Consider the following 15,763-nt stretch of genomic DNA (forward strand, 5'->3'; position numbering starts at 1 on the left):
ATTTGCTGTTTTGATTTTTTTGATTTCTTGTCTTGCCGTTTCTGCAATTGAACAGCGACCTTGGGTCCTTGAAAAGCGCTGTGTACATATCCCGTGTTATTATAAGTAGAGAGGATTGACAAGGAAGCCATGTCACCACTCTAGACCCTTTAGTTCCTCTTCAGTCCCTCCCACCCATCATCTCAGTCTCTGCAGACTCACTCAGATCATCTGAATAGTATAATCATCGTGACAGGAAAGCCTCTCGATTACCTACGGAAGGAAGAAAGGCGGAAGCTATGCACAATGGCCACTCAGCCACAGTGAAGAATAGCCCTCAATGAGACTAGGATTCAGTCTAGTCCTTCAATGACACAATACTCTGAACAAGGCCAGCCTACTGTATCTCCTTCCGATCAAAATAGCTTTGGGCCCTGTCCTAATAGTTCTGAAAAAAAATCACTGAGGAGGGAAAGAGGCAAGGAAGGAAGGAAGAAAGGAAGCTATTTGAACAGGGCCAAGGTCACTACACTATACTGTACTCAGCTGGGCAGGTTCTTTTATGTCTAGAACCACTCCTAGGGCCCTCTCCGACATCTGATTAGCCCATCAAGGGTGCTCATGTCTGTTTGAAGAATGCCTCCTAACCTCCAGCCCTGCTCTCCAAATGGAGCTCATTGAGCTGAGAGCAGGTCAAGAGGAGCAGTGAACACTCGACTGTGACATGAAAAAGGTATTACAGGAGGAGAGGAAAGGAGAGGAGAGGTCAGGAAAGTGGAAGAGAAGAGAGGAAAGGAGAGGAGAGGAAAGGAGAGGTCAGGAAAGTGGAGGAGAGGAGAGGAAAGGAGAGGTCAGGAAAGGGGAGGAGAGGAGAGGAGAGGAAAGGAGAGGTCAGGAAAGTGGAGGACAGGATAGGAAAGTGGAGGAGAGGAGAGGAAAGGAGAGGAGAGGTCAGGAAAGTGGAGGAGAGGAAAGGAGAGGTCAGGAAAGTGGAGGGGAGGAGAGGAGAGGAAAGGAGAGGTCAGGAAAGTGGAGAAGAAGAGAGGAAATGAGATGAGAGGTCAGGAAAGTTAGAGGAGAGGAAAGGAGAGGAGAGGAAAGGAGAGATCAGGAAAGTGGAGGAGAGGAGAGGAAAGGAGAGGTCAGGAAAGTGGAGGAGAGGAGAGGAAAGGAAAGGAAAGGAGAGGTCAGGAAAATGGAGGAGGGGAGAGGAAAGGAAAGGAAAGGTCAGGAAAATGGAGGAGGGGAGAGGAAAGGAGAGGTCAGGAAAGTGGAGGGGAGAAGGGAGGGGATGAGGGGAGAGGAGAGGTCAGGAAAATGGAGGGGATGAGAGGAGAGGAAAGGAGACAAAAAGGAGTGTGGGAGTATAGTATCAGGTTTACTGTCTCAAACAGAAAGCAATTGAAGGAGAGGAGGGCAGTGTAACCACATGTTGTAAAGGAATGTTGGAGACACAGGGCTTTGTAGTGTCTGGGTGTGTGTTCTATTCTGTATGTCATGAATGCTGTGAATGCGTCTGTACCGTATCGTTGCAGGGTGATTTGCACATGAAAAGGAAAGAAGGGAGAGCTGCTTTGACAACGCCAACAGCAAGATATTCTCCTTTCTGAATAAATAACACTGCCTGATGGGAAGCTAGTGCACGGCAGGATAAAACACTAGTCTTCCAAACCACCTCCTGGAGCGCTGAATCAATGCACCTCCCATCCCGGATATGAAACAATGGGATATGTTAAGACTGGAGTGTCTCACCGGGAATGTATGGAGGAGATGGGAATGGTTAGGAACAGGAGGGATTGAGCGATGGGAACGGTTAGAAATGGGAGGGAGGATGTAGTGTTATGAGTGGATATGGTGATGGATGCCGTGTTAGGTGTGTGAGTGTGTGTGTGTGTGTGTGTGTGGGTGTGTGTGTGTGTGTGTGTGTGTGTGTGTGTGTGTGTGTGTGTGTGTGTGTGTGTGTGTGTGTGTGTGTGTGTGTGTGTGTGTGTGTGTGTGTGTGTGTGTGTGTGTGTGTGTGTGTGTGTGTGTGTGTGTGTGACGTGTGTGTGTGTGTGTGTGTGTGTGTGTGTGTGTGTGTGTGTGTGTGTGTGTGTGTGTGTGTGTGTGTGTGTGTGTGTGTGTGTGTGTGTGACGTGTGTGTGTGTGACGTGTGTGTGTGTGTGTCTGCGTGCCTGCGTGCATGTATGTGGCCATTCTTCTTATCAGTTAGGAAGAGATCATATATACCCTAACTCAGTCCCTCCCTCACGGCTTCCCTCAGCGTTGGGTGAGATAGAGGAGGAGCAGGCGGTAAAATAGAGTTGTTTATCCACTCCTCGGTGGAGCTGTCTCCTAGGTGACAGAGCCCAAATGAAAGCACTACCGGTGAAATATGACACTGATGATAGGCTGCCTGCTCTGCAATGCTCTCTGCACTGGGGATGGAATTGACTTGATCCTCCAGAGTCCTTCAGATGAGACGGAGGTAAGGAGTGTGTATGTGTGTGTGTGTGTGTGTGTGTGTGTGTGTGTGTGTGTGTGTGTGTGTGTGTGTGTGTGTGTGTGTGTGTGTGTGTGTGTGTGTGTGTGTGTGTGTGTGCATCTCCATTTAAGTGTGTCAATAATAGGGTCTGCCTACCAGTTTCCGTAGACAATCAGGGTGGTGTCTCTCCGGGGAGCAACTGTGAATGAACACACACTCAGGGAGGGACGGAGGAGGAGAGCAGTGAATGGTCTGAAGAGTTTTCATTGATGGGTTGAACCTCCCAGCGTGTGCCTGCATACACACACTCACTCAGGCCCGCACGCCCACACACACACCCGCCCACACATGCACGCACGCACACACACACACACATCCTTTTCCTCAGATTCCTTTCCTTATTTCCTATTCATAAGGGGGTGTGGCGACAAGGTATGTTCACAAGCTATTGGCTGTTTTTAGAATGAAGATCATCAGACAAAGAGGATTCTTATTCATATTGATTAAATCTGTGTGTTTTACAAAAAACAACGAATGGACTAGTCAAATTAGTCAACAAATCAAACCACAGTCAGATGGTTAAAAAACAAATGCTGCGTCAGTAGGCTGTGGTCCTCGTGTTGTGTCTCTGAGCATGCAGTTGCATTTCCTCCCATTCTCTCCCAGTGGAGCAGGATGCAACTGACAACCATATCAGAGCCATAATGGCCCCTTTTCAGCTAGCGAGCTAGTGTGGTATTAGTATGAAGGGAATGTAGAAGTATGTCTGAGAGTATGGCATGACATCCAGGGGAGAGACACTAGAACTTCTAGAGAAGACAGATCTGAACTGTTCTCACAAAACTGCATAGCAACAACAGTGTGTCAACTGAGAGGGACAATTGCCACATCAACACTGGAGAGATTTCTTGAAGTTAAGAGAAAGAGGGAAAGGGAAGATAGAGAGGAAGAAGGAGAGAGAGATACGGCTTGTCTCCATTTCTATCCATCTTTGACTAACTAAGAGATGTGCCACACACATACACGCACATATAACAGTGCCTGACAGGTTTCCTGCCGAGAAGCCTTTCCCAGTTAACACAACGTCAACAGGAAGCACTGCAGTAACAATGATAATGCTGCCCAACTCCAGTAGTTAGAAAGAGAGAAAGACTGAGAAAAAGAGAGAGGAAGCAAGAGAGAGGGAGAAAGAGACCTTGAAACGTTATTGAATGGAGAGGCAGTTTGAGAGCCTGTGGGACACAATACTCATGAAATCAATTAACGACCCGCCAGCCGTATCACTGTTTTAGACACACAAAACACACACACGCACACCATCCTGACATCACAGCGTAGAAATAGACTGAACGCACACATTTTTCTGTGTTTATTTATTTGAATTATCTTTTACTGCTCTAAGGTTATTATTACTGTTTGAATAACCTTATTTACTATTATGAATTAATTTATTTTTAATTCTCTATGCGGCGTGCACTGCACATAACACCGGAAGAATTATCACTGAATTATCACCGTGAACTATTGTTACGTTTCTTTATCTGTCAATTAATCCCGTAAGGGATGGGTTGCCAACTGACGAATTGACTCAAAAATAAAATGTAATTCATTGATTCATGTCATTCATTCACACGCATACGCAAGTAAACACACACACACAAACACACACACACACGCACACACACACACACGAACATGGTCAGTGAACCAACCATACAGGGACAGGGTCAACGGGAGAGACAATAAGGACACAGCTGATGCTTAAACCGACAAGCCAAAACCTAACCCTTACCCTAACTCTAACCCTAACCCCAACCCCAACCAAACCCCTTAACCATGACCTAACCCTTACCTTAACCCTAACCCTAACCCGACCAATCCCCTTAACCATGACCTAACCCTTACCATAACCCCAACCCCAACCAAACCCTATAACCATGACCTAACCCTTACCTTAACCCTAACCCCAACCAAACCCCTTAACCATGACCTAACCCTTACCTTAACCATAACCCCAACCAAACCCCTTAACCATGACCTTACCTTAACCCTAACCCCTACCCCAACCAAACACCTTAACCATGACCTAATCCTTACCTTAACCCTCACCTTAACCCTAAACCCAACCAAACCCCTTAACCATGACCTAACCCTTACCTTAACCCTAACCCCGACAATACCTTTAACCATGACCTAACCCTTACCTTAACCCTAATCCCAACCAAACCCCTTAACCATGACCTAACTCTTACCTTAACCCTAACCCCAACCAAACCCCTTAACCATGACCTAACCCTTACCATAACCCTAACCCCAACCAAACCCTTAACCATGACCTAACCCTTACCTTAACCCTAACCCCAACCCCGACAATCCCCTTAACCATGACCTAACCCTTACCTTAACCCTAACCCTAACCCGACCAATCCCCTTAACCATGACCTAACTCTTACCTTAACCCTAACCCCGACCAAACCCCTTAACCATGACCTAACCCTTACCATAACCCTAACCCCAACCAAACCCCTTAACCATGACCTAACCCTTACCTTAACCCTAACCCCAACCCCGACAATCCCCTTAACCATGACCTAACCCTTACCTTAACCCTAACCCTAACCCAACCCCTTAACCATGACCCAACCCTTACCCTAACCCCAACCCAATCCCTTAACCATGACCTAACCCTTATCTTAACCCTAGCCCCAACCAAACCCCTTAACCATGACCAAACCGTTACCTTAACACCAACCCCAACCCAACCCCTTAACCCTAACCAAACCCCTTAACCATGACCTAACCCTTACCCAAACCCTAACCCTAACCCCAACCAAACCCTTTGACCATGACCTAACCCTTACCTTAACCCTAACCCTAACCCTAACCCCAAACAAACCCCTTAACCTCGACCTAACGCTTACCTCAACCCTAACCAAACATCTTAACTATGACCTAACCCTTACCCAAACCCTAACCCCAAACAAATCCCTTAACCATGACATAACCCTTATCTTAACCCTAACCAAACCCCTTAACCATGACCTAACCCTTATCTTAACCCTAGCCCCAACCAAACCCTTAACCATGACCTAACCCTTACCCTAACCCCAACCCCAACCCCAACCAAACCTCTTAACCTCAACCTAACCCTTACCTTAACCCTAACCAAAGCCTTAACCATGACCTAACCCTTACCTTAACCCTAACCCATACCCCAAGGAAACAACATAACCATGGCCTAACCCTTACCTTCACCCTTACCTTAACCCTAACCCCAACCCCAACCAAACCCCTTAACCATGACCTAACCCTTACCTTAACCCCAACCCCAATCAAACCCCTTAACCATGACGTAACCCTTACCTTAACCCTAACCCTAACCAAACCCCTTAACCCTAACCCCAACCAAACCCTTTAACCATGACCTAACCCTTACCTTAACCCTAACCCGAACCCCAACCAAACCCCTTAACCATGACCTAACTCTTACCTTAACCCGAATCCCAACCAAACCCCTTAACCATGACCTAACTCTTACCTTAACCCTAACCCCAACCAAACCCCTTAACCATGACCTAACCCTTACCTTAACCCTAACCCCAACCAAACCCCTTAACCATGACCTAACGCTTACCTTAACCCTAACCCCAACCCAACCCCTTAACCCTAACCCAACCCCTTAACCATGACCTAACTCTTACCCTTACCCCAACCAAACCCCTTAACCATGACCTAACACTTACCTTAACCCTAACCCCAACCCAACCCCTTAACCATGACCTAACCCTTACCCTAACCCCAACCCAATCCCTTAACCATGACCTAACCCTTACCTTAACCCTAACCACAACCCAACCCCTTTACCCTAACCAAACCCCCTAACCATGACCTAACCCTTAACCAAACCCCAACCCAACCCCTTAACCATGACCTAACCCTTACCCTTACCCTAACCCCAACCCAACCCCTTAACCATGACCTAACCCTTACCCTAACCCCAACCCAACCCCTTAACCATGACCTAACCCTAACCCCAACCCAACCCAACCCCTTAACCATGACCTAACCCTTACCCTAACCCCAACCCAACCCCTTAACCATGACCTAACCCTTACCTTAACCCTAACCAAACCCCTTAACCATGACCTAACCCTTACCTTAACCCTAACCAAACCCCTTAACCATGACCTAACCCATACCTTAACCTTAACCTAACCCTTACCTTAACATTAACTTTAACCACATTTTTATCCATTCTGAAATGAAATACTGGTTTGGGCGTCCAGGACGTTCATACACAGAGGCACGCACTAGACTAGAGAATGTGTGACGGACGGAGGTGGTTCAGTGAAACACAAAAAAGAAACATAAAGGAGAGATGTGAGAGAAGAGAGAACCTGAGATGACCTTCATAAAGCAGAAATAAAGAGAGCACTGTTCACTCTCCCACTTATCTTTGTCTCTATGGTAACCGAGCCTCTGGGTATTTAGTAGAAACCCCGAACTTCCTGTTTGCTCGGGAGGCAGCATCCAATCAGGAGCCAGAGATTTCAGGTGTGGGGTTAGTGTGTCCTATATAGGCGGAGCTCAATCCCCACAAGGGGCCATGGACACAGATAGAGAGAGAGAGAGAAGGGGGAGCAGGAGAAAGAAATCGAAAGAGGGGCAGGAGAAAGAGAAGAGAGGTTAGAGATTGACATGATGAAAGAAAATAGGAAAAAAGAGTGAAAGTGAGGGGAACAAAATAAACAGAGGGAGGGAAGTAAAAGAGGATGTTGAGAAGTCTTTTAGTAAAGCAGTGTATTGAGAAAGCAGAGATATAAAGCCTCACCGGGACACATGAGGAGTACCACTCTACGGAGCAAGCTGGCTACGCCTGAGTCTCCAAAAGACACCTAGGTGCCCATTGGGCTCTGGACAAAAGTAGTGCACTATATAGGGAATAGAGTGCCCTTTGGGATACAAACCAGACTCCAGAGAGAGAGAGAGAGCGAGAGCGAGAGAGAGAGAGAGAGAGAGAGAGAGACTATCTAGTTAGCACTGTGCTTTGCTACACAGTCAGGTATCCACTTAATGGCAATGCTAGAAAGAACAGGAGTGGCGATAACATCAGATCTATGACCATCAAGTGCATGAGCTTTTGGGTCTTGTTCTACTGTAGCATTAGGATTTGGCTACAGTTGGAGTGTGAGTTACGTTTTTGGTTGTGGTTTGAATTCTATTTGTTGCTGTAACAGCACAACCCTTTGGATCCCTCACATTTTGTACCTGTACATTTTGTTTTCCTGGATGGCTAACAATTCCAAACTGTCCCAGACACATCCCTGGATAATGATTGTGATTGTCGAATACTGGTTTTCCAAACCCTAGACTCAGTGGTCACATTTTCCTGGGCAGCATTTGGATTCTCTAAATTTGATGGGAACTGTGATGGAAAACAGTGCTCAGCGTCTGAGATCCCTTTAAAAGCAAGAACAGCAGACTGGCAAACACACACACACAAGTGTACAGTGTACAGTGCACAGGCACACACAGTTCCACTCAGTCAGCACACCCAACACTACCAGAGAATTCCTGCTGCTCCGACTTGACCCATACGGACGAACAGCAGAATTCCTGAGTGAGGAAGCTTTGTCTCGCTACAAATGGAACGTTCTTATGGAGGGGGACCAATGTGTGTGTGTGTCCTTCAGCACACCAACGCTTAGTTCATAATGCAAATATTACTGTTTTTGTATCGCTTTGGTACTATTTTCACAAGTATGTGGTAAAATGTCACAACTCTTAGTACAGAACTCAAAACAAATCTTTAAAAAGGGCTGTTTTTTCAAAACTTTTAGCACATTTGTAATTGACTAAGTACAACACAAAATCACACAGTAACTTTTTCTAGAAATACCTTTAATTGCCTGTAATTGCCTTACACAATGCATTGCTCACAATACTTTTCATGTGATTCTCTTCTCATTTGTTTAAATATGTTTGGCCATCGCTTAATCCAACTGGGCTTAATGGTTAATCACTTAACAGTTTGGCAAACCTATAGAATTTAAACTGGTTGGTCTAATATATATGGATTTTGAGAACTAGAGAAATAAAATGTGTTGGTAAAGTATAAATATCTAAACTACATGTATGATAAATGATAACCATAATGACTACTGGTTATTGCTAATTGATTTCAGATAGTGGTAACCACAATTGGTGACCATATAAAAGGGGGTGTGTGAACACTTGCAAATTCTTTTAACATGGAGCAGGATAGACAGCAAGGGAGAGGAAGAAATCAAAGAGCTCGCGGACAAGGGGCCCATCAGAGGGGTGGACATCAGAGGGGGGGGGGGCAGATGGCAGGGTACTGTTGTGTCTAATGAAGTCCGGTAGGCCGGTACGTCTGCAGGGTATGCACTGTGCTTTACCATTACATTTACAGCAAATGGCATATTGTAATGCATGTCAATTCACAAAATGTTACAGTATCGTTCCAGTATGATCTATTGGAAGTATACTCTGTTCTATCCTCAGAATTGACAGAAGACCCCATGGCCGTGTGCTGACCGACCAGCAGGAGTGGGCATTGGTGGAAAGCGTGAGGGCCAGGAATGACATACGGCTGTCTGAAAAAAGCAGACCATTGAGGAGAACGATGACACATTTGCCAGTTTGGCATCCATCAGTCTTCCAACAATCGCCCGCCTTTTGAAGAGGCACCAGATATCTATGAAACAAATGTACCTGTTGCCTTTTAAGAGAAAACAACGACCAGGTGAAACAACTACGGGCCAAGTATGTTCAGGTACAGCACTATATACTGTATTACTGTTACTATTAATGCACATGTTACTTCACAATATCATATTGTAACTATACTGTAAAAAATAACTAACCAAAAGGGTGATAGTGCTTGATGTTGCTGTAAACCAGCACAGGTACATCTTTGTTGATGAAGTGGGCTGCAACCTGGCCAGAACTCTGTGGGTGGAAACTCATCGACCGTCCAAGTGCCTGGACAACGTGGGGCAAATATCTCCATGTGCGCAGCTATCTCTGAAGATGGTGTGGTAGGACGTAAGCCATTACTTGGATCCTACAACTCTGAACACCTCATTGTGGTTCTCAATGAAATTGAGCAGGCCTGTCAAGGTGAAGGGGTCACCTATGTCATTGTGTGGGACAATGTCAAGTTCAACCATGCAGAGGTGGTTCAGGCATGGTTTTGGGGCCATCCCTGATTCGTGACCCTATACCTGCTCTTATACACTCCTTTTTCAGCATGGAGGTGGAAGGTGTATGTTCGCGATCCTGTGACGTGCCACCCTCCTTCTGGCCATGGATGAGGCATGTGACGACATCAAGGTCAAGCTTGGATTCGCCATGCCTAAAGGTTTTTCCTGCGGCGCATGAACAATGAGGACATTCACAGTGATATGGATGAGAATTTATGGCCAAATCCTCAAGACAGGCTTGACGCAAATGAATGAGTTCATTTAATTTGTTTAATTTAATTTCTTACATTTGATTAGACAGTACACATTTTGTTTGTTGCATGAATGATTGTAGAGGATGTCTTCATTAATCACACCTTTGATTACACATTTGATAGATATTATAGAAATTATAGATTTTGTCAATTTTGTTGGGTTAATGTAAGTAAGTATATTGCCTAATGTGAACTGTGTAATGTAGTACTGTAGCATATTACTTCCAGCACTTCTAAGGGTGATTTGAAACGTGTATCTTGCATTGTTTGCTATTGGATTAACTGGTTGTTAAACAACAAAATTGACAAGATCTAATTGTGATTAAAACGATGTTCTCATTACATTTTACAAATAACTTGAGAGATGTTTACAATCCAAACTGTATTTTTTTTACCAGGCAAGTCAGTTAAGAACAAATTATTATTTTCAATGACAGTGGGTTAACTGCCTTGCTCAGGGGTAGAACGACAAATTTGTACCTTGTCAGCTCGGGGATTCAAACTTACAACCTTTCAGTTACTAGTCCAACGCGCTAACCACTAGGCTATACTGCCACCCATACATGATGGCACAATGACAGGTTCTGAAAGAAAGACTGGCTGCGTTACATGTGTGACCAGTTCTGAGTTTTGTACTAAGAGTTGTGAAAGCTTACCACATGCTTGTGAAAATGGGACTAAAGCAATATTTTTTTTAAATGTAAATCAAACCGAGCCTCTGGTCACATACAGTTGAAGTCGGAAGTTTACATACACCTTAGCCAAATACATTTAAACTGAATTTTTCACAATTCCTGACATTTAATCCTTGAAAAATTCCCTGTCTTCGGTCAGTTAGGATCACCACTTTATTTTAAGAATGTGAAAAGTCAGAATAATAGCAGAGAGAATGATTTATTTAAACTTTTATTTCTTTCATCACATTCCCAGTGGGTCAGAAGTTTACATACACTCAATTAGCATTTGGTAGTATTGCCTTTAAATCGTTGAACTTGGGTCAAACGTTTCGGGTAGCCTTCCACAAACTTCCCACAATAAGTTTTGGCCCATTCCTCCTGACAGAGCTGGTGTAACTGAGTCAGGTTTGTAGACCTCCATGCTCGCACACTCTTTTTCAGTTCTTCCCACAAATTCTCTATAGGATTGAGATCAGGGCTTTGTGTTGGCCACTCCAATACCTTGACATTGTTGTCCTTAAGCCATTTTGCCACAACTTTGGAAGTATGCTTGGGGTCATTGTCCATTTGGAAGACCCATTTGCGACCAAGCTTTAACTTCCTGACTGATGTCTTGAGATGTTAATTCAATATATCCACATAATTTTGCTTCCTTATGATGTCATCTATTTTGTGAAGTGCACCAGTCCCTCCTACAGCAAAGCACCCCCACAACATGATTCTGCCACGGCTGTGCTTCAGGGTTGGGATGGTGTTCTTTGGCTTGCAAGCCTCCCCCTTTTTCCTCCAAACATAGCAATGGTCATTATGGCCAAACATATCTATTTTTGTTTCATTAGACCAGAGGACATATCTCAAAAAAGTACTATCTTTGTTCCCATGTGCAGTTGCAAACCGTAGTTTGGCTTTTTTATGGTTGTTTTGGAGAGGTGGCTTCTTCCTTGCTGAGTGGCCTTTCAGGTTATGTTGATATAGGACTCGTTTTACTGTGGATACAGATACTTTTGTACCTGTTTCCTCCAGCATCTTCACAAGGTCCTTTGCTGTTGCTCTGGTATTGATTTGCACTTTTCACACTTTTCGTCCCTGGTGGCGTAGTGTGTTACTGATGGTAGGCTTTGTTACTTTGGTCCCAGCTCTCTGCAGGTCATTCACTAGGTCCCCCGGTGTGGTCCTGAGATTTTTGCTCACTGTTCTTGTGATCATTTTGACCCCACGGGGTGAGATCTTGCGTGGAGCCCCAGATCGAGGGAGATTATCAGTGGTCTTGTATGTCTTCCATTTCCTAATAATTGCTCCCACAGTTGATTTCTTCAAACCAAGCTGCTTACCTATTGCAGATGCAGTCTTCCCAGCCTGGTGCAGGTCTACAATTTTGTTTCTGGTGTCCTTTGACAGCTCTTTGGTCTTGGCCATAGTGGAGTTTGGAGTGTGACTGTTTGAGGTTGTGGACAGGTGTCTTTTATACTGATAACAAGTTCAAACAGGTGCCATTAATACAGGTAACGAGTGGAGGACAGAGCAGCCTCTTAAAGAAGAAGTTACAGGTCTGTGAGAGCCAGAAATCTTGCTTGTTTGTAGGTGACCAAATACTTGTTTTCCACTATAATTTGCAAATAAATTCATAAAAAATCCTACAATGTGATTTTCTGGATTTTTTTTCTCTCGTTTTGTTTGTCATAGTTGAAGTGTACCTATGATGAAAACTACAGGCCTCTCTCATCTTTTTAAGTGGGAGAACCTGCACAATTGGTGGCTGACTAAATACGTTTTTGCCCCACTGTACGTACATACATACAAAACATTACATTACATACATACATACATACATACATACATACATACATACATACATACATACTCACACACTCACACACTCACAGAAGCAGTGAACAGTGCAAGGCTATTCCTGTCTCTGTAGTTACTAGGGAGAGAATCTGCTAAGATCAAGAATGCCTCCACTTACACCACATAAAATATCAGAATAGATCCAATACTATATGAACTGGCTGGGTTGGGAATCCCAGTCACATGGACATCTAATTTGCATTGACCGACTGCATCTACAGCGCATTTGGAAAATATTCAGACCCCTTGACTTTTTCTATTTTGTTACGTTACAGCCTTACTCTAAAAATTTATTAAATTGTATTTTTTCCGTAATCAGTCTAAACACAATATCCCATAATGGCAAAGCAAAAACGTTTTAAAAAATTGAATTTTTTTTTTGCAAATGTATATAAAAAAATTGAAATATCACATTTATATAACTATTCAGACCCTTTAGTCAGTAGTTTGTTGTGGCTTCTGTCTGGCCACTCTACCGTAAAGGTCTAATTGGTGGAGTGCTGCAGAGATGGTTGTCCTTTTGGAAGGTTCTCCCATCTCCACAGAGGAACTCTGGAGCTCTGTCAGACTGACCGTCGGATTCTTGGTCACCTCCCTGACCAAGGCCCTTCTCCCCCAATTGCTCAGTTTGTCGTGGCTGCCAGCTCTAGGAAGAGTCTTGGTGGTTCAAACTTCTTCCATTTAAGAATGATGGAGGCCACTGTGTTCTTGGGGACGTTCAATGCTGCAGAAATGTTTTGGTAACCTTCCCCAGATCTGTGCCTCGCCACAATCCTGACTCTAAGCTCTATGGACAATTCAGTCAACCTCATGGCTTGGTTTTTGCTCTGACATGCACTGTCAACTGTGGGAGCTTATATAGACAATCATGTTCAATCAAATGAATTTACCACAGATGGACTCCAATCAAGTTTTAGAAACAACTCCAGGATGATCAACAGAAACAAAATGCACCTGAGCTCAATTCCGAGTCTCATAGCAAAGGGTCTGAATACTTATGTAAATAGGGTATTTCTGCTTTTTGTTTTTAATACATTTCCAAAAAACTGTTTTCGATTTGTCATTATTGGGTATTGTGTGTTGAGATTGCTGAGGATTTCTTTTTTTATAATCAATTTTAGAATAAGGCTGTAACGTAACAAAATGTGGAAAAAGTCAAGGGGTCTGAATACTTTCCGAAGGCTCTGTAGATCTCTCTATTGTATAGTTGAGCATGGTAAGTGGTGTGTACCAGTACTAACAAGCCCAAATTAACAGACAGAAAGTTAGCCTTGTCTCAATGTGTTCAAAGATAGCCGAGCTTACACTGAGTATACAAAACATAAGGAAAACCTGCTCTTTCCATGACATACACTGACAGGTGAATCCAGGTGAAAGCTATGATCTCTTTTTGATGTCACTTGTTAAATACACTTCAATCAGTGTAGATGAAGGATAGGAGACAGGTTAAATAATGATTTTTAAGCCTTGAGACATTGTTTTAAATGTTACCTGTACTTAACTAGGCAAGTCGGTTAAGAACAAATTCTTATTTACAATGGCTGCCTGCTGGGGAACAGTGGGTTAACTGCCTTGTTCAGGGGAAGAATGACAGATTTTTCCCTTGTCAGCTCAGGGATTCAATCCAGCGAACCTTCGGTTACTGGCCCAACATTCTAACCACTAGGCTACCTGCCGACATGAATTGTGTATGTGTGCCATTCAGAGGGTGAATGGGTAAGACAAAATATTTAAGTGCCTTTGAACGGGGTATGGTGGTAGGTGCCAATCGCACGGGTTTGTGTCAAGAACTGCAATGCTGCTGGGTTTTTCACGCTCAACAGTTCCGTGTATATCAAGAATGGTCCACAACCCAAAGGACATCAAGCCAACTTGATACAACTGTGGGAAGCATTGGAGTCAAGAAGGGTCAGCATCGCTGTGGATTGCTTTCAACTCCTTGTATAGTCTATGCCCCAAAGAATTGAGGCTGTTCTAAGAGCAAATGGGGGTTGCAACTCAATATTAGGAAAGTATGCTCCGTATAGATGTGTGTTAACCACTGAGGGCTGCATTCATAAAGACAGAGAGGCTATCAATGGCTTGTTGGCTGCTATGCTGGATTCACATGGCTCTGGCTGCCGCGTTTTAGCTGCTCTCCTTCCTGGTTGTCACTCTCTCCATTTCTCTCGTTCTCTTTTATCACTCTTCCCCTGGTCTCAGTTGAAAGATTGTTAGAGTCAAACTCGCTGCGTATTTTCCTTTCACCCAACTCTCACTCATTCTCTCTCTCTTTCTCGCTCTCTCTCTCTCTCTCCTCCATTCACTCTCTCTCTCCCCATCTCTCCTCTCTCAGTGTAAGTTTGTCTCTAGTCTGGTCTGTCACTGGCAGGCTGTATAGTTTAGTTGAGCCAGTAGTTTACTACGAGGAAAATTGTTCTACAGTGCGAGTCAAACACTGACCTTGAACACACTTTTAACAACACTCCCCAGCTACAATGAACGTGAGCGAGGGAAAGCAACAGAGAGAGAGGGGGAGAAAGGGGGAGAGAGAGAGGGCGAGAAAGAGGGAGAGAGAAAGGAGAATGAGAGATTTCGAACGGGTGAAGGAGAGAGAATAGAGGTGGGTGACAGCAATGAAAAGAGGAGGGTGACAGAATGGAATATTCAGAAGAAAAGACCCATAGACACACTTCACATAGTGTCGCACAGTGTGTGTGTGTGAACTGCTAGCTACCACACATACCCCTCACAGGGGCAGGAGCGTGACCTGTTCAAACACACACACACACACACACACACGACTCCTGACAAGAACAAGTCAGATTAGATAAAGTGTATAGTAACCTTTCAATCCTGCGGCTCTCCCGATCCTGAAATACTCCTTCTTTTGTCACTCGTTCTTCTTCTCCCTCCAAAAGCTTTAGATCCCTCCGTTTAATCCCTCCATTCCGTTCAGATTCAGTGTTACAGCAGAGACCACAGCAGAGACCATTGAGATGACCACACTCACTTCTCTTCCTCTAGCTTCTCTCTCTCTCTCTTCCTCTCTCGGTCTCTCTCTCTCTGTGCTGGAACAGAGGAGGCAGTCGGACTCAGGAGCCAGTAACTCTCTGGGTCCTAGTGTCTCCTGGGTTGACTGAAAGAATGTCATTGTTCCTTGTCGCCTTGCGAGGTGGCTTGCACGCACGCACGCAAGCGCGCGTGCGCACACACACACACACACACACACACACACACACACACACACACACACACACTAGTCAACGTCACACAGAACAAAGTGAGCTTAAGTCTCTAGGTCATTTTTTCTCCACCAATTAGAAAAGCAGTTAG

The 15,763-nt window shown here is 44.4% G+C and overlaps 1 protein-coding gene across 1 annotated transcript in view; it reads right to left on the reverse strand.

The window, feature by feature from the left end:
- The window catches only part of foxn3 (forkhead box N3), a 112,552-nt gene extending 97,052 nt beyond the window's left edge, over window positions 1-15,500 (reverse strand). Inside the window, exon 1 of the mRNA XM_064927570.1 lies at window positions 15,275-15,500. The gene's annotated coding sequence lies outside the window, so the exon portion shown is untranslated. The remainder of the gene's footprint in view (window positions 1-15,274) is intronic.
- Window positions 15,501-15,763: the final 263 nt, after the last annotated feature.

Source organism: Oncorhynchus masou, chromosome 21 (assembly GCF_036934945.1).
Source record: "Oncorhynchus masou masou isolate Uvic2021 chromosome 21, UVic_Omas_1.1, whole genome shotgun sequence".
Classification (NCBI taxonomy): Eukaryota; Metazoa; Chordata; class Actinopteri; order Salmoniformes; family Salmonidae; genus Oncorhynchus; species Oncorhynchus masou.